The 25566-nt window shown below is 32.7% G+C and overlaps 1 protein-coding gene across 5 annotated transcripts in view; it reads right to left on the bottom strand.

Moving 5' to 3' along the window:
• LOC149425125 (low-density lipoprotein receptor-like) overlaps positions 1 to 25566 on the bottom strand; it is a 398591-nt gene that overhangs the window by 259469 nt on the left and 113556 nt on the right. The gene's annotated exons all lie outside the window — the stretch shown is intronic.

Here is a 25566-nt window from a genome sequence, read left to right as displayed (position 1 = left end):
TTTTTCCTGATCTAGAAGTACCGTCCCGTTGAACGAAAAGCTGGTCTTTGAAATGCCTTGTAATAATAAAATTACATGCATTAATTTTGGTTATTTTATCTCTAACGAGAACGCAAATATGAATAGGCACAATAAATATAAAAAAGTTTTCTTTTAAAACAAAAAAGTGATTGTCGACTTTTATATTCCACTCCCATGTTGTTTTAAGACTCTTGAAAAATTGAGAGTCCTCCGTGATAAGCGTTTTAGGGTCCCCGACAAGGTCCAAAAATAAACACAATTCAACGTAAGTGATATTTTTGACAATAAAAATGTTTTCGTTTTCTCAAAAGGACCATTAAGTACGTATATTGAGGAGTGTGAGTATTATGTGGCAGTCAACATGATTTTATTTTCTTATTATAAATCAATAAAATTGCGATATATTTACCACAATACATTAATTATGTAAGTTGTTGTAAGTATAAAACATAAAAATATATTCTCATTGTCGTACTGAACTTTTGTGCATAAAAAAGAAAACAGGCCCAGTTGTTTCGCAGATATTGACGTAATCAAATGGCCACATGCCGATTCCTAAGTCTATTTTTGATTTTGAACAAATTGTGATCAGCCGAATAGGACACCTTATCATTTTGTTAAACTTGACAGCCTATTATAAGATCGGCGTTTAGCGGGAACTTTTCAATGTCAATAAAAAATGGCGCCGAGTGAACATTGATGACAATGTTACATTTGATTTCTGCGCAACAACTGGACCTTTTGTGTACAATCCGAGGTACGTATTTATTACAAGATCAGTGTTTTTGATTATTATTTACAGTGACTAAATATATAAGAGATAAGAAACAAAAAAGGTTATAAAATGTTTCGTACAAAATAACTGCTGCTAACCCGTTTATAAAGGAAAAGGCACAGATTACAAGATCCATTGGTGTTTTAATAATGTTCTTAGACTTTAAAACTTTAAAAAATAAAACTCTCTCCAGTTATCCATTATACGTTTCCATACTAATTGATAAAATATGCGACTTCACAGGTATAATCCTACTTCTTGGTTGAGCAACCTACAAGTACCTATTCCTGTATTCCTAGGGGGTATAACACGACGGAATTTAATTTCCCAGAGGGCTGATTTGCATTCGCTTGCATAATACAATGCGATACACATTATCTATTTTATGTAAGGTTTTTTGTTGTACAGATATATTCTTTTTTTTCAAATGTTACGATAAAGCCCGATTAAACTGGTAAATACCGGTTTGTCGATTGTTTATATACCTAACCCCAATGATTATAAAAAAATAATCAATGGGTTTAGGTATTTTTTTTTTAAATACAAAGAAAATCCGTGAAAAATTCAGTATAAAAATCATTAACATTACTCATTTTTTTCAGCTTTTATCTCCTTCTTATTAAATTAGTCCACCATTTTTTATTAAATTTTAGTAATTTTTTTGGGACATTTGATTCTAAGGTTTTTTCAAACCTCAGGCCTCCGGTATATTGACCGTTGTATTTCTTAAAGATGCTGTCGGTGAATTTTTATATATTTTCGCTGGTTAAGATGATGGAAAAGGTTTTCAAATTTTATTATAAAAATAAATGAATAATTTATAAAATATTAAAATTTTATAGTCACTATATAATTTTTTTTTTAAATGCTCATCTTACTTTGTTTTGTCTAACACTCAACCGTTTTCGAGAAAAAAACATTTTTTATTATGAAAAAGTATTATAAACATTTTTGCCACCTCGATTTTTTGTCGTTTCATATAAAAATGATAAAAAAATTACAAAGTTTCATTATTTTAATCTCAAATGGCGGTCGGAACCTTTGGTTTCTTAGAGCAGTACACTTTAATTATTCTGTTGTTAACTTCTGTATTAAAATATTAAGCATGGTGTTTTATCTTATTAAAACCGTTTAGTTCATATTTCTAACAATGATGGTAAGGGAGATAACGATTTCTATGAGACATGTGAGCTTTCTGAAAAGCGAATAAATTGACTCTACGGGTAATAGCTGTTTGTTCACAAAACTGAACAAATTAGAATTGGAACAAAATTGTAAAGTTTTACTTTATTTATAATACCACAAAGCTGTCAACAGATAATATTAAGGCGATGCCATACGTAGTAATACAAAATCATGTGTTTTTGATTTTAAAATTTGGTCACCTCGAAATGTTTCAGATGCTTTAATTAAATACTGTGAGTAGAATATATCTTGGCCTTTGAAACAATCGAGTATTTTTTACATAAGTCTTTTTATAAGCCCAGAAAAAAATAATGTATAAGGCCTATGAAAACTGCTTTAAAGTTCAAAATCTCTTACTTACGAACCCATTTTTGGTTATGATTTTATTGAATAATGTGGCAAATTAAGTTATTTATAAAATGATCGAAAAAAAAAAAATATTTATGCCTGAACATCCACAAAATAAAATAAAAGGTACTTTTTGGCCACGTTTTTTTCATGCATAAATCAAAACAGGCGGATGGTGTTAAGCGGGAATTTAAATATTATCGCCATCTACGTAAGGGTTGTTATTGATAGCGGCTCAATTTAAAATATTACACGACGTAGTGCATCGCCTTAATCGGAAAATGCATGTTTATAAAAAAGCAAACAAATTAAAATTGTATCTATTAAAAATATATTTTCTTTCAAATTCGTTTTTCTAAGAGCAACGGGGGTCCATCAATGATTTTTTCAATCCGGAATACACTTTTTCTGAACCAGTTGTTTCGCAGCAATTCAAATGTAAGTATGTCATAAAATGGCCACTCAGCGTCATTTTGTTTTTATGAAATTTGAAAGGTCCTTGTTAAACGCCGATTCTAGGCACGTTTCAGCTTTATATCTGATTTTAATAACCTGACAAGTTAAACAAAAACACAAAATGCCGCTGAATGTCCATTAAATTGCATGACTTTGCCACACGTGAATTTCTGCAAAACTCCTGGGCCTTATAATTAGACTTTAGACTAATTAGTCATTAGACTTTATTTTGCCAGTCTTCTGGAATTGGGTGCAAGCTATCGATTGGGAAGCATTGCATTTAGCTATTCGTATGAATCAAATCACAATAAATCGTCCAATTGTAATATCATCCAATTGAAAAAGTAAAAGAAGTGAACCATGCAATGCAATCAAGATGAAATATGATTTCCCTAACTGTGATAATATACAGCCTCCAAAGTTAAAATGGGAATCCGTGAATTATTTCAATTTCACGACTTTTGGAAAAAAATTAATCATTCTTTTATAAAAAATTTGAAAAATTTATGTTTTCTTCAGAAAGTAGTACTAGTCTAGGTATGTATATATGAGTATGTTCTCCAAAGGGTATTTAGCTACAAAATTTTTGAATATAAAATTACCTATTCGGATATTTCAAATCAGGAAAATTATATAAAAATTACAGAACGCCAATTTGCTTTAAAAAAAACTACAGAGTACACTGTAAAACCTGAAAAGCAAATACAATCCAACAATTTGACGTTGCTTTTCTATTGAAACATAATTTATTTATTAACATCGGTCTTGACGTTTAACGAGGCGTTCATTGTAACAATTTAATTGTAGTAAAATTATGTCAAGGATAAAAAGTTAAACATTTTATCTGTTATTCTAGAGAAATACAATTTGGTATATTATTTAAGAACTAATGTTGTTTTTACTAAAGTTTTATTAAATATTTGATAAAAACTTTGACAGCAGGATCCTAATTAATTAATCATAAATTCAATTCAAAAAGGAGCTCCAAAAACAACATTATTTAATTTTGATAATAAATCTAATGTTTTCGAACTGATTTGTATTGAGATATTCCCAACGGTAAACAAAATTACCATTCAAATCAAAATGTTTTCCACACCAATAAATAATTCATCGGAACAAGAAAGAGTGAAAGTTCTTTAATTACGATCGGATTTGATTTAGAAGAAGGGTGGGAAATTATTCAAAACATAAATAAAGAAAAATGTTTACTCATGAAATTGTAGAAACTTTAAAAACTTTATTGTTGCGATTTGCGCCTATTTAACTGAGCACAAACTTTATAATTTATTGTTTCCCAAACATTCGACTTTTGCTCCTACATTAGTATTTTAGAACAAAAAGTCAAAGAGTACTTAAATTATTACCAGTAAGCATCGACCAAGTATTATGAGTTATTAAATTATAAGTTACCTGTAAGCAACGACCATGTATTATGGGTTATTAAATTATAAGCAACTAGTAAGCATCGACCATGTATTATGGGTTATTAAATTATACACCTGTAAGCATCGACCATGTAATATGGGTTATTAAATTTATTTTTTTTTCCTAGATCGTAAGATGTTACCAGAAATATATTTGATTTTAGCAAGTTATTAGCAGACATTATTGAAAAAAATGTTTGTATTCTATTATTATGCGCTAACAATGACACATAACAATATTTACTTAACCCCCTTTTGGGAGATATTCTTCACAGACAACAGCGCATAGAGGCGTTTTGGGACTTATGTTGCCTCATTTTGAATTAAGATGAAATATGATTGAATAGAATAGAAATTGTGATTTGAACAGTGCTAGAAAGAGAGAAGATGGCACTTTAAGATTACATTAAAAAATTTACGTGAAGGTTCCAGAAAAAATTATATGAAAAAACATTTAGCATTTGAAAAATATCTGTCAAGGTTTGCAATTTTTTAAATAAATATATTTGAAAAAGTGAAGTGACTATAATTTTTTTAATAGCTTTGTCTATTTAAATATATTTTTAGTTCGTGCAAAGTAGTAATTACAATTTACACGATAAAAACCATCAGTAAGTAACCTTAAAAAGTTTATCTTTGTTTTGCGTTCAAAGTTTAATATTTTTAACTGCTTAAAATTCAAAAATTAAAAAAAATATTTATTGCACAAAAAGAGTACAAAGATTATATATTATAGGTTACATCTTATTTCTTCCAGTATTATATTTATTTGTAATAATAAAATCTGAAAGCGTTTTTCATCTGCTTTCAAGAACAGTAGTTTATTTTGAAATACGTCACAATTGTAATGCGTAAATTTCGGAATCTGTACTCTGACTGTAATTTGTTCTCCTAGGCGAAGTACATTGAAAAATTTCTTCAGGGTTTTTAGCAATAAAAAATACACATAAATTTAATATTATTTACGTGGCCGATTTCTAAAACTATAAACAATTTGGAAACAAAAGGTACTAGGTGACCATTAAAATATTCCCCTACTATTACAAGTAGTAAAGCAAAGTAGCTCTAAATTTGTTGTTGCTTCAGATAATAATTTTCTCAATGATTAAAATTTATTTTAACCACTTGTTTTTAATTGACTATTTAATTCACATTGAGAGATCGACTCTTCTCTGATCAAGTTCACATATGAGAGGTCATATCAATTCGAATCAATCAATCCTGAATCAACATTCAATACAATAAAAAATGATCAATCAACCATCAAAAGTGGTCAAGTTTTGTATTCGAGTTGAATAGACCTACAGAGTTATGATCATTAAAAATATATCCGCTTGGAGTTTGAGATGAACAGTTTTTTATGGTCGTGACGCGGAAGAAATAAATGTACAGATTTTATATTCTTTATTTCGAAAGAAGAATAAATCTGAGTTTTTTATATTTGTGATAATGGAAGTTTTTTGCGTGATTATAATAGTAAAAAAATGAAGTTTTTTGTAGTTAAAATGGCAGTAAAATTCAAATTGTTGTATACGATATCCAAGATTTTTTTTTACAAATTAATCTCTGGTAGATAAATTTAATATTCGACGAGGTAGTCACAAATTTTATCTGCGGAAGTTTTTTTGATAAAACTCCCTGTTTAATTATAATGTAATACACGACCTTTGCTTGCATTTTAATCGAAATGCCATTTAAAACTAAGAAGAATTTAAAATTAAGCAGCAATACATATTGCATTAAAAAGAGCTATTTGTTAATATTTTTTAATTTTTTTTAGTGAGATTTAAATATTGATAAAACATTTGTGTGATCATTTTGCAGTCAGAATTTGCAGTTTCTCTGAAAGATACGAATGGGTATGTAAATTGTATCTACGTAACACAAATGCTTATTTACCATAATGCATTCAGAGGAGTTCATAGAGTTCAAATATTCAACATACTTCAAATTTGCCTTAATTTTTACTAAAGAAGGTCAATGCTGCAACACAGTTAAGTGGTCATTTACACCTACCTATACATCTGGTAACATTATGTTGTCATTACGGTGACTATTGACTAGTAATATCCACCAGTAGCATGAGTTAATAGATCTATTATTATAAAATGAACACTTCGGAATAGACGGCATGGAAATAGCCATTTTCTTCATAACGCAAAAATACAAAATATCCCATACATTATTTTTTTCACATTTATTATTTTACTCTCATCTTTAACAATGCCATAAACAACTCTTTACAGGCAGCGGAGCACATATAAATAGAAATCTATTGAATTTGAAGATACTCAGTTTATTTGAACAACGATACAATATAAGAAGCCTTTTGTTTCCAAATTGCTTATAAATGAGTTCCGTATCCTATTTCAAAGAAAGGCGGCAGAAGAAAGTGCTACCCTATTTATAGAGATACATAAAAACTAATAACCATTTTTGTATCGCACTTGGTTGAAAAGCATATTACATATTTTACATCAGTTGTAATAATGATATAATTGTAATAATTGTATAATTATAATAATTGTATAATTTTAAGAATTGTGTAATTGTATTTTTTATTTTATTTTATTTATTGTTCAGAAACATTTACAGACTATAAACATGAAAAAGTCATTAGATAAACGCTGCGAAAAGCGTAGATGTCAACAGTCAACTTAAAAATGTTCACATCATGCACAATTTAAGTATCATTATACACTATGTATTAACAAAAAATATAAACAGCAAAACATGAACAATGGCAAAAAAGAGATATCAAAAACAAAACATACAGATCAATATATGATCCAAAAGTAATAATTGTATAATTGTAATAATTGTATAGTTGTAATAATTGTCTAATTTAAAAAAATAGTATAATTATAATAATTTTATAATTGTAATAATTGCAATAAATTGTAAAATAATAATAATTGTATAATTTTAATGATTGTATTCTTCGTTGTGTGCAAAAAAATCCAAGACTTACCTACGTATCTTGCCCATTCAGTGACCCAATTCGTCACTTATGTACGCCTAGTTTTGACTGAATGCTAAATGCAGTGACTGCGCACATGACGTCAGAGTTCGTGGGTGAGGCGTAGTAAAATGTGACCACAATTAATCGCACTATAAGTTGTTTAATAATGGAAATATACATTATTTATACTCCACGAGATTTTACGAAGCACAATAAGGAAAATTATCACACTGTAATACTGTCATGGGGATTGATTGAAAAAGGTGCCTATACCAAGGTTATGTTGTATGCTAATCAAATGGTTATACGCTATAATTATTTTGTTTACTGATAAATATTTATTGCCATTAACTTTAATCGATAGTTGAATTCATTAATGCTTGTTGCTTATATAATATGGCGAGAAAGATTTTCAAGTACAATGCTCGCACGTTGAAAGGCTAGAAAAAAATATTATGAATTATTTTCTCATCGATTTCAGCCATTTGCTTAAAAGAACGTAGTCGTTCAGTAGATACTTTTATAAATTGTAGTCTGTTTTAAATTCTGAGAAATCCTACCTTCTAAAAAAACAAAAGCAATGTACCGGTAATGTCCCAAAATTATACACCAACGTGCGTGGGCATTCTTATTATAAAACCGGTTAGAGCCGATTGTGTATCTAACGCTCCCACCGGTGGTAACAACAAACCTTTTGCGGTCACAGTCGCAGCGGGCAAAACGCCTATTTCAATACCTGAGAGCAAAAGAGTAGCAAGATGCATTAAAAAACCCGTCATGTTACGTTAGACTCATTCACTGGCAAGGCTGAGGCGCATTCACGGCTGTTACGTTGAGCAATGACGTCTCAAAATGCGGGCCTCTGATTGGCCGAACCAGGTGGCGCGATTCTACAAAATTGGCAAAGCAAATAAAACGGGCATACGTGGAATACCGCGTTTGCTTTCAGGTGTGCACCGCCGACAGTATTACTTGTCTCGCAGAGCAAGCTTCACAGTAAAAAGACGACTACGACGTACCATGCAACGGGATATAGAAGCGGTTGGATATACTTTTTGACGCCGGTTGTCTTTTTGATGTGTGACTGGTTGGATGGCTTTGTTCAGTGTGGACCAAGTAGTAAAATAGTCTCGACACATCAATGGCGTAGGATACACGAGATTGGACTGCCGAACAAAAAATGATTCTACAATTTTGTGTAATCAGTACTCGCATGCCTACTTTTAAAACCAACTTATGTCACTTATAATATCTAAAATTGTTTGATTTGCAGACAACAAGATTTTCAATAATTTTACCCAGTTTAAAAATAATCCTTGACACAACAAGGTAACGTCCGCAGTAAAAATAAAAGTTTTTTTGCTAATGAGTCTAGTGTAATTTTTAAATAAATACATCTTTCTTAATTCCACTTTTGTTTTCGGTAATAACGAATGCATATCTTGAAAATGAACCCGCTTCACGACATACGCTCGAGATGAAACTCAGTAGATAGACTCGTTATCGATGATCAACAAACACGGACATATACGCATTTCTCTGAAATTGGATGACATTACAACAGTTAATATACGAAATAAATATCGGTCCTACCCAATTGGGTTTTGGCTTAGTGTTTAGTACGGTTAACTTCAATCCCCCGGGAGGAAGATTCAATCCTCTATCAAATCATTTATTTATTTTTCAAACTTTTTAAAGTCATTTTGAAAGTTCACACCAGTTAAGAGCCAAAAAATTAAATAAATTTATTTTTTACGGGTTGTCGTATTTGTTAACGTAATAAACATTTTCTAGAAAAAATCGAATGGTTTGAGCAGCTTGTTAGTACTCGTGTAATGCTTTCTGATGTTCTGAATACATAGTGCACCTTGTTTTTGAGACCCAGATAGTGATATTGTTATGTCATTGGTAGTAAAGAACCAAAACCAAATGTAGCACCTAAACAACTTTAAATAAGTATGTAATTGACTAATGTATCCAATTCCGGGATTCGTTGAGAGATGTAGAGTTTATCTTGTGTTTTACATATCATTGTCCCAACCACTCGCATAGCTTTGAAGTCTTTGATTGGTTGAATTTTCCGGCACGAGCCAAAGAGAAACGTGGGACACGAATTGCGACGTACCCACATTGGCCAAACAAGAGCAGGATGAACATCGGAAAGTTGGACAGTACTACCCGGACACATCTAAAATCTGGACAGTACCAACCGAATACGTCTAAAATCTGGATACTACAAAGACCCGAAATTGCAACACCTCGCGAACATATGTGGTCTAGTGCATACGGTTATTTGGTATGCACGTCTGAATGCAGTTTCCGTACGTGGACAGACGACGCAGTAGTGAGGTGGGTTGTGTCATCTGTGTGGGTAGACTAGTTATGAAAGATACAAGATAAGTTCACAAAGTAACTAATTAATACCAATAGCTTACTAAGGGCAGATTGTCATTGACGTACCTCCCTAAAGACGACCATTACGTAGTACTATTTCTAAGCTTCGCCCAAAATTGAACACTCTATCTCCGACGTATTTTTATGTATATTATACATGGTCTTTCCGCTAAGACGGAATCGGAAAAAAATAAAGAAGGAATCTTATCAACGCATGTGTAAGGCGTGTATAAAAATATTCGGCGCGCGGCCCGGGGTATTTCACGGACCTACAGTCGAATTTGCTCTAGCAGGTCTGGAAAATTATCTTTCCGTGGGGTATATTTTAATTAAATCCGATAAACCTACCACTAAAATCTCAGATATTTTCAAATGAATACCTCGGAAAGTTACTAATTTATCGTCTAGAAAAATAAAATCTGGTGCCAACCACTAATTTCGTAGTATAAAAACGTTTTATAATTTTTTCAAACCATTTTACGTAAAATATTTTAATCCAAAGGTACTAATTTTATCGATCTTAGTGTCAGTCAGAAAAAGGGTATTAAGAGTTACAAATTCGTCGGTATTAATCAAAATGTGAGCCTCGAGAATACAAACAAAAGTAAATGCGGCCAGATGTTAATATATTGTTGTTCTTTTAAAAATTTCATATTTGGATGCGTGCTATGGAGCAGATGAAGTTTAAGAAATGTTTTGTTTTTTCCTATGCGTAGCTCTTCTGCAGCTCATTACACGTGGGGACTAGACAAATTCTCAATTACCGCCTCACACATCGAACTTATCTAACGTAAAATGAATCATCACACTCCTTTCTCCTTTCATCCGCTCTACATATAAAAAACATCTTATTTATTCTTGTTAATTATACTTACACATTGATTTTGAACTCTGCATTAGTTTCAACTTCATTTAGTCTAATTTCGTCCTAACTCTGCCAGCCAAAAGCCTCAGTCACTCAGCACCATAACGTCAGGGTTACGTATAACTTGTTACTTTATAAACTCCGTATGCCACCATGGAATACCCGTGCCAATACGTTTAGATAGAGGTTTCAAACATTATCAATCAACTTTTCTATGACCTTTCTTCCGGACTATTGACATTATTTACTAATGAAATTCAGTTGCAGTTGACCGGGAGTGTTCACACATCACTATGTAAAAAACAATAACGAAACCGTTACGAACCATTTACGAACTGACTTGTACTACGTGTACCAATGCATTTGATCATAATAGTAACGCAGTCTACAATTGCGAACAATCACTCCGAATACCTGAGCTAAATATGCATGCAAAAGGGGGTAAAATCAAAAAATTTGTCTTAATTATGAAATGACAGATTTTTTAATGTGACATCTTAAAAGGAGCTCACGTATGCAAATACTGCGCATATATACTGTGCAAAACTATGAAAACCATTTCCAAGAGAGACATTAAAATAACCTTACATTAATAGAGTTCACCTTACTTTCATCACTGTAGGTATGTGGAAACGCTTATGGACGCATTTGTCCATTCGGCTACTAGCTGTTTTTAGACATTCGGCCCCTTTCAGAGCTGAAAAACTGATTTCAAGAACGAGTTGTAAAACGACAAATGTCAATCGAATACAGATGGTGGGAACGCGTTTGGCATATCGCCAAACTGTTCACAGGTGACGAATGATGGGTGATCCAATAACGCTCATTGTTCAGGGCACATTTCATTAAAATAACGATAACACAAGCGCGGAATTTCCCCAGTCACTAGCTTTGATTGAAATCCGTTCTTTAAATTAGGGATTGACTGTTTTTGTAGAGGCGACGATTGTTTCCAGATCGGAGATGGCTTTCAAACTCGACAGTAGGGCATACTTGCGATATGAACATATGGTTATTACTAATTCTTTATTATCATCCAAAAATAGTAAATAAGAGGTATAGAACGCGTATAATTTTCTATCATAAAATGAAACTGACCTGGATATCGATTCTCCAATTCAGGCCGCTTGCAATCGTCGTCGAAAGTACATACATTGCTCGACATTCTTTTTCTTGAGTCACGTCGAAGGTACATACTTACATACGCCAAACTTCAAAAGTCGTTCCACTCGAACAACGAGTAGGTCGAACCAGGTCGACTTCGTCGAGAATCGAGGCCCTGCTCTGAATTATTTTGCACTGTCTTTTAAAAACTTACCAAGTCTTTAACTGGGTTGAATAACAAAAACACGTACCTGCAACAAAAAACAAACAGTTAATTAATAATCTTGTTTACGATTTAAATGGAAAATGGCCAATTTTTTAGGAAAGCGTAATTCGCAAAAAAGATGTCATTCTTAGTGAAATAAATAAGCAATTTACAGCTAAAAAATTCAAAACACCTAAATATAAAAAAGATTTATCAGTGGACAAGATAAAAGCAAAAATAAACAATTATGACATTTGAAGGCAAATATAATAAATATTATTTTGTTCCCAACAGGAGACTTTTTGCGTCTCGCTTCAGGTGTATGATGTGTAAAAAACTGACTAGATTTAACCAGATTATGGACAGGTTTTTATGAACATTTGAGTACTAAGGTAAGTACTAACTTGCAAGGTCTCAAATATTATGTCCGCATAATAAACATTTTTTTTATAAAAACAATTCCACAGTTTATATTCCGGTGTGAATCACACGACCCCGTTAACACCTTTCTCAAATAAGTGCTTCATTATAATAATATTAATTTATATATATTATTGATAGACATATGTAAATATTGACCAATTAGTAGCTGTCCAAATGTGTAACAAATGCGTCCAATTCTCACCCACCCTTGTGGGCGCAATGTTCTGCTAGCTTCGTCATTGCCCCGTCATTGCACACATTACGTTTTGCGCTCATTACGAGTTCTATAAAATTAGCATTCTTTATAATATTGTTTCAGTTTTCGAAAATTACTGTAAACAGTGACCTTCCTCTTTTTTTGAAGGTCAATTGTGCAAAATTTCATAAATCTCGGAATAAACTAATAAACGGGACACTCTCCCGTTTATATAAGACTAGCTTTGCCCCTCGGCTTCTCATGGTATTGGGGAAAAATTAGTGTGCAAAGAATTTTCCCACGGGAGTGAATAGTTTTTTCCGTAATTAAAATTAGCCTATGTCATTTCCTAGTCCTCCAACTATTCGCACGCAAAAATCACTTCGATTGGTCGCTCCGTTGCGACTTGAAAGAAAAATAGGTACTAAACACACTTTCGAATTTATAATATTATATTTATAAAAACTTTAACTTTGTTATAATTTGAAGAACTCCTTAGCAGACCAGTAAGCTCTTTCATTCTGGACCGAGAATTCGTGGGATTAAGTTTCAACTGAAGTCTAGGGGTTGAAAAAAAAAATTAATTTACATGGGTTATTCACATACAGAATCGTTCCCAAATGGAACATTTTCTCAGTTTTTTTTCAGATGAGAGGTTGCCATTCAGAATCAAAGAGTTGGTCGAAATGGCTTTAGCTGTGTTCAGTAATCAGATCTGAAGAATTAGATTATTCAATACCTCCTCGCCTTTTTTCCATGCTCTCTTCTAATTTCTTTAACTTGCTAAAGATTCAAAACTTTGCAAGGATTCATAAAGATATTCCTCAAATGTATAAAAATTAAGTAATGTTGTAACCGTTTTACAAAAATACAAAAAATACATATGAATCTTACTTAAGTCGCTTAAAATAATGCCATGTGCAAATTGGCAACACTTTCTAAAATATTTATTTCATTTAATTAAATTTAAATTATAAACAATAATATTCTGAGTCATATAAATTAAAGGGACAACACTCGTATTACCAACGCGAAACCTTTTATTTCTCACAACAGAGAGCAAACTGCAAACTGTAAACCATTCCTGTTGAGTTCTTGAACCGAATAGCGATCGTAAAGCGAGCAAGCTCACATGTCACAGTTAGTGAAATAATTCCGAACCCGAGAACCATGTGATAATTATCAATTCGCCAAGCCACGGAGCTTCAGCTCTGTTTATGCAATAAAACACACGCCCATTTGAATTCAACACCTAACTGCAAAATGTCGCTGACCCAATATTTTTGTTTTTAATGCTTGCCAGTAGCCAGTAGCCAGCGAGCTTGTTATAATAATAATATTTAGCTAATTTATGTAGCACCGTTTTCGTGAAAAATCTCCCTAAGGGCGCTGTACAAATATATGTAATGAATAATAAATATAACTGGCTTACGACTAGGATTCATAATAACTGGTGAACTACATGTAAGACTTACATCAAGTAACTTACGATTAAGGCTTATAACTACAGACATAATTGTAGCTTGGAACATTGACAAAATGCCTTCAATGTTTTAAATATTGGTGAGGAAACAAATAGGATTTGAAAAATAAACATTGTGCATTTTCAATACTTGAAAATTTGTGATTAAGGTGCAAATAAACAGATAAATCTAACCTTACTGCGAAATGCCGCTGATGCACTAAACGCAATAAATGCACACAATTGTATTAGGAAGGAGACAAATATCACTTTAAAAATACAGAACGTATATTTTAAATATTTTTTAAATCTACGGTTGAGATGGGAATAAACAATTTTTTTTCTAATGTGATATATGAGTAAATTATAGGTCAGTAATATAAGTCCTAACCTCACTTCCAGAATTCAGTATAACTATGGCATAATTTTGTTAATTATTATCCTGAATTATTCGAAATCTGTTCAAGGCTGAATAAAATGAGAAGAAAGAGTTTCGGAAAAAGAGGTTAGAAAATGCTTAGCTATTAGATCTATGAGCTTAATGCTATGAGTTTCTGGTCACCAAAATACGGATAGTTAAAGTAATTCGATTCTAAGTGGTGGTCTTTCATTTGAGCAGTACTGAGCTTATCTGAAGAAGCCAAATCGTAAAAATAATTCGTAATATAAATAACACGTAAGACGTATAGTCCAGTCAGTGGGGGATAAAAAAGGGCTCCACCTTGCAAAAGGTTAGGTAGTAGCGATTTTCACATATGTTGTTAAGATTGGGACTCTAAAGAAAAAAAAAAGTTTTCGACCTTGGGAGGGTCGAGCTCGACCCGCCATCTTGGATTGAAGGCGCCGAAATTTGGTTTTTTCAAAATAATTATGAAGTGGTTGATTTTACAACCAAATTGTTGAACGCAAACTTAAAGACAACTAAATTACCTACATTTTTTGTATAAAATTTTTTTTTGTAAGTCTAATAGGTAACGAGTTACAGCGGTTGAAAAAAGAAAATTTTGTAAAACTCCAGTTTTCTTGATAAATTTTGTACGAACATATTACACAATATCATTTTAACGTATTTCTGCGTTACAATATACTAATATAGCATCATCCGTGTGCTCGATGACGTTGATTTGTTATAGTGGGATCCTAGTCTACAGCTGACTTGGCAACACTGATTGAGTCCTGGTTACAGGACGTTGCCTGGATGCTCATGTCTGCAGATGTTCTTTTCGATGAAACAATGCCAGTTCAAGTTTCACAAGAACGTTTTTTAGCCAATGAAAATAACAAAGTCCGTCTGATTTCGATGCTTACAAAGCAATTTATACAGGATGATTTTACAGTTAAGCAGGCTGAAGAAGATGCTGATGAGTTGATTGTCAATACTGCGATTTCCTTGTGTTCATCATATGACGCTGTTTTCATTATTGGTGAAGACGTTGATCTCTTAGTTCTGCTGACAGCATTAGCACCACCCAAAAGTTGTATATATCTTCGCAAACCCGGGAGAGGCAAAACTTTTGAAAGACTGCATTCCGCGAATAGTGTGAAATACAAAGAGGCGGGTGAGAATATTCTGTTTCTTCATGCCTTTAGCGGCTGCGATACAACATCGTCCTTCTTCAACCAAGGAAAAACAAAATTTTGTTCGCTTGTGCAAAACGACACAAGACTCAATGCCATGATAGGAATCTTCAAACAACATGATGCAACACCAGAAGACATAGCAGTTGCAGGAACACGCTTTCTTGTTGCTTTGTACGGGAGTGACATGGATAGGGAAACCTTGGAAGAAGTCCGCTACAAACGTTTCGCAAAGTCGACAACAAAAAGCAAATTCAATCTTGCCTCTTTGCCACCAACGAACGACGCTGCACGGTACCATGCATTTAGAACGTACCATCAAGTCCAAAAATGGTATGGAATCCAAAAAAATCCAGAAAACTGGGGCTGGAAACGTGACACCAACGGGCTTGTTCCAGTAAGAATGACAAAGAAACCAGCACCCGAGACTTTATTAAAATTTATTTCATGCAATTGTAAAAAAGGATGCGGCGTTGCATGTAGCTGCAGGAAAGCTGGATTGAAGTGTTCTATTGTATGTGGGTGCTGTAATGGTCAAACATGCCGAAATTGGCCAGAGGATCACATCCATGTCGAGGACGAAGAAGAAGAGATTTTGTCAATGGAAGCCCAGAATCTCAGTATCACAGGCAATGAGTTAGATGATGACATTGATGACGAAGACTGTTATTAAGTAAGATAATTTATTGTAACATAATTCATAGTAATGTAACATAATTTCGAAATCTACCATCGCTGGTATATCTGTGGAGTAGACCTACTGGGGATACCACAATAAAATGCGCCATGTTCTCTACCTCATGGTGGTGTGGAAATGAGTTAACAAAATTATTATAACTATGTAATGAATAACCCGAAAAAATTACTAAGTTGAGAATTTCATCATTTTTTAGAAAAATATTCACATTTCCGCCACTGTAACTCGTTACATATTAGACTTACAAAAAAAAACTTTCTACAAAAAATGTAGGTAATTTAGTTGTCTTTAAGTTTGCCTTGAACAATTTGGTTGTAAAAACGACCACTTCACAATTATTTTGAAAAAAACAAATTTTGGCACCTTCAATCCAAGATGGCGGGTCGAGCTCGACCCTCCCAAGGTCGAAAACTTTTTTTTTTCTTTAGAGTCCCAATCTTAACAACATATATCAAAATCGCAACTACCTAACCTTTTGCAAGGTAAAACTCCCCACTGACTGGACTAGTAGGTATCAGTGGCTGCTCGTGACTTTTGGGTGTACTAGAGAGCTAATATTACAAAAAATGGCGATTTCGATGTTGTTGTAGCTGAAAACGTTTTTTCTTTCAGGAATTCTAATTTTTATATGAAGATTTTCAGGAAATCCGAGCGGCGCACGGCCAAACTGAAATTTCCTGAAAATCTTTATACAAAAAATTGAATTTTCGAAAAAAATTAAAAATCGTTTACAGTTGCAACAACATCAATAATGCCATTTTTATAATATTAGCACTCTAGTACACCCAAAAGTCACGAGCTGGTAGGTATATCGGACGGAGTGTCCACCAAATTGTTTGGTCGACATTGCCTAGTCGCTTATTAACTAATCATATTAATTCTTTGTGATCAGAATTTGTAGAACTAAATAACAAGCCCCCTTAGATACAAACTAGTAAAATGATTTATACTAAAGAATTATAATGATAATTCTTTTCTGAATTTATTAAAATATTTCCATTTTTTATTACTAAGAGAAAAAGAATGCTACATAATTTGCTTTTATTTGAGAAAATCAGCTGTTTGAAGGCCAACCATCGGAAGTTAAATACATTTTTTCGCAGATCTTTATCACGAGAAAAATTCCATGAGTCGTGGGTAAATATATTTTTCGTTATCTAGACGTGGTAAAACGTGCTGTCATATCAACACCGTAAAATCACGTAGGTACATTTTCATGTAATATTTATGTATACTCTCGTACCTCCACACGCACCTTAATTATGATTAAAATACGGCGAGCGGCTATAAGCAAGAGTTGTTTGAATATGTATTTAGATTCCATACATCTTTGCCTTTTGAATTTCCCAAAACCTGAGATGTTTTCTTTATTTTACAAAATACCCGCAGAAATTTGTTGAAGGAGAGGTATATTATTGGTTAGCTAAATTGTTTTAGAGTTTCATAAATTATTTCATACTACTGCCAGACATATATAAAAAATCTTTTTAATTGTTATAAGTTTTTGGACGAAAAGGGTCATATTAATTTAAACCGAATCCTATAATACTTTCACTGAAACCGATAAGCATTTTTTTACATTAACCTCACACAGGAGGTCCTACAAAAATCCCTCAGGGTCTATATTTGCCGGGAAGGAAAAGGGTTTAAGGGGTGGCTATGAATCTAGGGATTAGTACGTTCAGGAGTGATACGATTGAATATATCCACCCCACTGCTTCGCAAGGCGAGGGGTTGAGAGACCGGTTGGAGAGGTCAAAGGATCTCCCAAACCAGACTCAATCTAGCATCCCGCCCAACTGGTCGGCAGTCGCATCCCGAATACATCTCACCTGATAAACCCGGGCACCACTGCTAAATCACCTAACACAACGAGCTAGTGACCTATGGCCGAGGTGCCGGTTACCCAATAAATGGTTCCCGGGACGGCGGTACTCAAACACACCTTCCTAATCTAAAAATAACTCGTTAATTTAATAACACCTCGTTACACGTTACAGCAATGTTTTAAAAGATTTGAAAAAATATTGTTAAATAAAAAATGTAATCTGTTGAACCATCCACACGTGTACGCTGTTCATATTATTTTCCCATTCTTATCAGTAATACCAATAAAATTACATTGGAACCAGCTGATAAAAATTAAATCAATACCTATGCAACCTACTTCCTACAGGCCCTACCTTATTTCACTTCATCACGAACCATTGATAATACTGATTGTACATTAGAAACTTAATTTTATTATGCTAATGACTGTAACATTTTATAACCTTGAGGTTAACATCTTGACATTACAAGATTACGTTTACTCAAACATTTGCATTTTCTTCTACAAATCTTAGCTATATCTGTTCAACTGCATCGTCTCTATCGTCCGACAAAAAAAAACTCATTTTTGATTTAATCATAATTTTGACCGCACCTACGGTTGGTACTTGATTAGTAAGATGTGCATGTAATTTTGTAGGGATTTACGATTAAAACCGTATTCAGTCCAATGCTTTTATTATAATTACGTAATATTTTATGTTTTGTAATTAGTTGTTATAGTACCTACTATGGTTTCGTGCGAAACAAGTAATAATGGAAATAATTATTTACTCATTGAAGACAATATTAACGACTCTCATAAAATGATTCAGTAGCATCTAGGAATATAACCCAGAACCTTTTGATATAAATATAGCTCAGTGGTCATAATATTTTCCTGGCAATAACTAAATATTACAATTTGGTGATTCTATCCAAGTTATTCCACTATAAAAATAGAATTTTTTTAAGAACAACTTTTCTTTTTAATTTATTTTGAAGGTTATACCCATCAATCATTTATTGACTCCATTTATAGAACTAAGCATAATCTATACCAACACTTTGTCGAATCCTACAAATTAGAGTAGTGTTGGTAAATTAGTTTGAATGGTTTGTTTTATATTTAGTGTTATTGTAATTTCTTTTTTACTTTATGTTACTCTTACGTTTTACTAATATTGCTTCATATTTTTTTTATTTAGTTTTATTTTTTTTAATCATTTCTTAATATTTTACTACTTGTAATCACAATTTTACAACTGTGTATTTTGTACCTACTTTACTACTGTATAATACAGATACTCTCCTATGTACACTGCATCATGAATCACTTTTATGTAAAAGCCTTTAATTATTCTTTATAAATTATTGTTTTTATGACTGGACTTTAGTGTAAAAATAGTAACTGAAATGGACAGATAGTATTCCCGAAACGTTAAAAAATACGTAAAATCAAACCGACTGAATTTGTGTGTATACTTATTTTTTTACATTTTAGGATAACTCAATACTTCTTCATGCCCTTTGATGGAATTGAATCCCTACCAAGAAATTCAGATCAAAGCAATCACTCCTTTGTGACCGCTACCTTTTCTAGACATCTTATCATACCAGAATCGCTAGTTCGCCAAGCACATGTCGGATAAGGATGAATAAAGTTGATTATGTTGTGGTTGTCACTTCAGCATAATTCTTCCATTAGAATAACGTTTGATGATGTAAAATCCGTATTCAATCAATTTGTAAATCAATTAAATAAGTTACTGAATACCTGAATAAAATTTCCAACCTAACGAGGGAAGACGTATCTTGTAATATTTTTTTATCAAATTAAGAAGAAATTTTAGATAGTGTAATGTGGAAAAATCTGGTATTACGAGTTAAAGCAAGTCACGACTCTTTATCTTCAGTAATACTTCTGTCTGATATGATATTTGATTCAGTTCCTAGTATTCTATTTATTTGAAACTTATCATTCGTGATGGGAAAATAAAAAAAAAGTATTAAACTTAAAAAGGCATCTAACCATAAATTCAGACACAATATAAAATGGATTACTTGTGTCCGTTAATATCGTTGAGAGAACGTTCGTGCTTCACAAGACACGTGCTTGAGATGTCAGGAGGAAAAATCACAAAAGCCTTTCAACTGAATAATTGAGCTTCACAAGACACGTACTTGAGATATCAGGAGGAAAAATCTCAAAAGACTTTTAACAAAATGTTTGAGCTTCACAAGACTCGTGCTTGAGATGTCGTGTACATTTAACATTAGCAAAACTTCACCGAACACAGTTTTGTTGATAAATATTCAAGGAAAAGTTATAGAAAGGCCTATGGGAGATTATACCCACAAACTCACACGCCTGTCTGAATAATTTTTGATGAGGGTTGACGTTTTGTGTGGCTACTCCATCAATATCTAGAAGGAGCTTCATGAATATGAATACACAATTAGTAATAAAGACAACGCCGTAAAACTTGATTGAGAAACAAATGGACAGCTTTTGGTTTCCAATTTACGAGAAACGTGGTATCAATTATTCGAGAATTCTTGAAAAAGTTTAATTAAGAAAACTTTTTTTATGTTGCTTTGAAATAAAGGGCCCAGGCAAATATCAATAGACTTTGACGTCTCTGTTAAGCTTATGTTTTAGCAAAATACAATTTCTTTGTATTTTGAAAAAAATTAACCAAATAACTAAGTATTTTTTTACATTTAAACCAAAATTTATCAGTTGGTAAATATTTCCCCCAAAATCATTAAAACCAGTGACAGACCACGCTATTAGCGTGCTATATTCTCGTGGATTGGCCTATTTCAGCATAATGCTCAACATATATTGCCATTGGGATTGTGGCGAGAGATATGCTGAGATAGAACAAACCATGATGCGTACAGCGTAATCTGTCAGCCCCATAAACCTCTATAAATTATGTTATGACTTTCTTCAATGCAGGTAAAACACTAAAGACGGGTTGTTTCACAGAATTTTGACAATTCATCAAATTTAAAAGTTGATTTTAAAATTTTATGAAAGTTCTTTTCAAGATCTGTTTCTGTTTCATTAAGGACAGGTTGTTTCATAGCATTTGAACAATTCATTAAATTTAAGAGTTAATGTTCAAGTTCGGTGTAGGTTCTATTCAAGTTCTGTTATTATTTTCGTTTTGTGAAACAACTAGCCAATACTGATATAATAACTGAACTTGGATAAAACTGATCAAAACTTAAAATTGTTCAAATCTGTGAAACAAATGTCCCTAAATACATCATAAGACATACACTGCATTTTTTCCACAAATTCATAAATATATAAAAAATAATTGGATCGAACTGCTCAATTAGAAAATTTATGCTAAAACCAACCGGTTGAGAAAGATTTCCTTTAAAATCACTAAACTTTCTTCAATACCTACTAACATTGGTTTTTAAATCTCACAATATCGCAATATTTATAAAAATACAAAAAAAAAATGAAAATGGTATTACCCGATTAAAAATACTTTTATTGGATTTGTAAGATTTCATTCAATAAAAACGTGATAACCAATAAGATATTTTCAATGTTTTTTTTTCTCCTAAAAAATTATGATACTGAAGTTTTTGTTCATACTTTGTAAAAATATCCCATTGACGTTTCGCGGTACAAACGTAATAACACTATGGCGTGTTTTGTGTCTGTCGGCGGCTCGTAATTTTTGAGTGTGATAGAGTGCTTGCTATGTTTGAAAAAATTGACATTATTGATACTGTTTTGTCCAAAACGATTTCTTATTTTTTTTTGAAAATTAAGTTTTTTCTATGAAAATTTTCAGGAAATATCAGTTTGGCTGTGCGCAGCACGGATTTCCTAGAAGCTTTTTTCAAAAAACCGAATTTTCAAAAAAAAAACAAAGAAGCCGTTTTCGGCTACAACTACATCAACAATGCTATTTTTTGTAATATTAGCACTCTAGTACACCCAATATTCACGAGCCGCCGATATAATTATTTTGAATACAAGCTCTTAATAAAATACTAACTATAATTAGGTAAGTATTAAATATTTTAACGAAGTGACTGCATCAAAGAAAGCGGAACCCAAAAAAATAAGGATATCGGTTTCCGATAAACGTTTATTTAAAATTTCTTCAATATTATTTGTAAAGGAAGCACGTATCAGTGAAGGTCAGTAGTTCGCAAAAATAAATTATTTTCTGAAAAATATTTTCATCACTGACTCGACAAAGCAAAAAATATCCATTCAAACCTCAACAAAGGCTTAGTCCCATTTGTATAAGTAAAAAAATATTAGTTAAAATTACCAAATCCTGAAGAAACAATAAATCAATAAAAATATTCATTATTAACAAGTGGTTAACATGACTGCATTTGGAAAAATGGAGTGAAATTATATGTAAAAAATATATATATTCGCTTTATTTCTACTGAAACAAATACTTTTAAAACATAAGCAAGAGTATTTTTTAATAATTTGTACTCTTTTTTATTATTGCACTTATCTTTTAACATGTAAACTGTTTTCACGAGCATAGATATAAATAAATATCCAGGTCAGCGTTGAACAACAAATACGAAAATAGTGTTGGTAGTGGTGGAAAATTTAATACTTATTTCAGTCCAAATTTTTTTCATCAAAAGAAGTAATAAAGACAAACTCACGGAACCAGGTTAGCAAAAGATAAATATTGTAATTTTATAATTTGCAAACGTCTGCTTTTACTGTAAATATCTGTAATATAACTTACAACACCCATACCTAATAAATATGGTCAGGAACTGCTTGAATATAATTCGTTGGAGCTTATTTCAAACTTGGCGTACTTTCAGTGATGTCTGATGTTTCATGATCTTCAAAGGTAAATAAGTAGCTAAGTAATTCGATTCATTTGAATCTCTGTTCATTTACTCAGAGTACATTTAACTTTAACTCCATTCCAAAGTTTGAGCCAACATTCGAGTTCCTTTCAAGGCTTTCTAGAAGTGCGATCCATTAATACGGTATATATCAGGATCTAGCAAATAAGACTCAGAGGGAGGGGATTTCACGCGTTTCAGTAAAAGGTGCATGATCTCCCAGTGTTAAACAAAAGCTTCAGAATAAATTATGGGTATAGTTTTAGCTCGTGAGGGTTAAAGCTCGACAGTGTTTTGCATAAGTTGGTAGCTCGGGTCTGGGCCATTAAGACCTGTATGAGTTGTTAGGGGTTAAATTAATTCCCCATGTATTAGTGTAAACATGGGGTTGTCTCAACCGTGATCAGTGTCGGGATTTGTTGGACGGTCGCGGCGATATTCTATTGACCGTTTCTCTCGGATCTCTCCGGATACTCTGCTTAAGGTTTCGAGATTGCTTAACGACTTCGCTGAAGAGAGAGACGTTGTATTATGCCAAAACTCCTCGCAATCCATAGAGGTTGCGGATGGCAAATGACATAAGCAAAACTATCCTGATGTCTTGGTAATTTTTAGAAAATTGTTTGACGTTCGTAAATTTATTAAAACTCGATTACTTTATTCCATTTAAAAAAAAGTTTCGTAATGTAATTGAAACCACCGCTCCGATTTGTTACAATGCACCAACGTATTAGTAGCCATGGTATAACAGATGTTGCGATGGTTGACGTGAACATATAAAGCGAAAGCGATGTGTTGACCATACATTTTTTATATGGCACTGTGAACTACTGGGAATACCTCTCATCGACTGTCTTAAGAAAAGCGATTAAAAAATAAAACATGTCAATGAACACCTTTCAAGTAATAAAAAATATTAATAATTGATGGTTATTAATATTTACATATTTAAGCGTGTTGTACTCGTATTAACGCATTCAAATTCCCCACGAAGTGCATGATTTACTAATCGCGATTATACATTAACCGACGAGCCAGTTCTAGAGATAAAACTTAATTACAACATAAATTCAAACTAAATTTCACGTGACAACGATCACCGACCCCTACCCTCAAAGTTTGGGCGAACTTATGATAAATCCACGTATGTTTTGCGGATAGGAGCTCACCATGACTGGGAAATATAATCCATATGCAAAGTAATGCCAGTCCTGGAGTGGCAGGAGTTAAGTACCAAGTTGGAAGGAAGCACAATGCGGTTGGACCTCAGCAAACCTAGTTTATTTGAGTTGTTTGTGCTCCAATGGGTTGTGTCGCCGAAGTAGAGAGCGTTATAACTTATAACATGGCACCATCGCGCGTTAGCGCCATTCGAGGTATCTGAAATAAATCTTAATAAATTACTGTAAATAACTACGCAAATTAATAGTTGTATCAAACGATGAGGAGATTGCTAAAATGCGATAAAAATATTTATTGAATTGTGTTTAATTTTCGAGAGTTTAGGAACACGTGATCAGTCTTTAAAATGGAGGCCTTTGTGATCTTATTCCCTCTATGCAATTTATATATTCAATATCTACCATATATATATATACACATTCTTTGTACAATAGGTATGTGAAAAATTAAAAAAATAAATGAAGAAGAATAAATTAACCTAGAGTACAACTATGCAGGGCGTGGTCTTGAGTGAGCTTGGGCCCAGGGCTCACTCAGGAGTGGCACTTGGTGCTGGTAGGCTGCGGTCACCAACGTGTTGGCGGAGGCCATTAGCCGCATCCTGGCTCCAGTGACCCGGTGTCTCATCAGGCCGGCAAATCCATTTAGTCCTAATTTCGTGAACATTTTCGATGCGTTGCTGTATCTTCGGTATCCAAATATGATTCTACAGGCGTCATTATATTGAATTCGGGGTCGTTCCATCGAGATGAAATATTTAAAACACTATTTAATATATTTATAATTTCTTTAAATTATCCATACTACTAGAATTTATGAATATTTAAATGAAATCCTCAGAACGGGAGATCCCTGTGACGATATCATTTCTCTATTTGTTACAAAAAAGGAAGATAATAAAACACTAACTATTATATTATATTATAACCACACCTTTGTTTGTATAGTTAGATAGGGTTAAACAGAGTTATTACTCAATATATTGTTCAGAAAATTTCAATTGAAATCTATTTTTCTTAGTTTGTGGATACATTCTCTGATGCAATGACTTCTGAGTTTTTCTTCTTCTCTTCTTCCTCTGAGACTGCTATATTTACAACACATATTGAGCATTAATATAGAAATTTTAAAGATTCCCAAGGCATTAGTTAATTAACAGACCGCCTCTGGCTGGTCCTTAGTCTAAGTCCTCAGTAAACGTGATCATAAATCGGTTTTAATTAGCAAAAACAAACCTCTAGGAGCAAATTAAGAAAAAAAAACACAAGTTCTTGAGCACCTGCTAGACGTCGTTTAAAACACCACGGACCTCCATTAGAATAAATTTAGCTATCTGTCTTAAAAAACACGATAAAAAGTATTTGATTTATGTATTCACAAATCGAATACGGTTTGATAAAACCCCTTAAACGACAAAATGAAAATTTTACTGGAGACGATAAAAACGATTATTTACAAATTCGTAAAACTAATTAAATATCTTGAAGCTTATACGAGAGCGGATGTTTTTTTTTTAATTTCTTGATATAGAATATTGATTATTATTTTTTTGGTAAGCTAATGTTTAAGACAAGATTTTTTATGCATAGCACAAAAAAAAAGTAGAATATT

Source organism: Hesperophylax consimilis, chromosome 3, assembly GCF_061612785.1.
Source record: "Hesperophylax consimilis isolate HC1 chromosome 3, BYU_Hcon_1.0, whole genome shotgun sequence".
In the NCBI taxonomy this organism is placed as follows: Eukaryota; Metazoa; Arthropoda; class Insecta; order Trichoptera; family Limnephilidae; genus Hesperophylax; species Hesperophylax consimilis.
The sequence above is the reverse complement of the archived record's forward strand: the minus strand, read 5'-3'. Positions and strand labels throughout refer to the sequence as shown.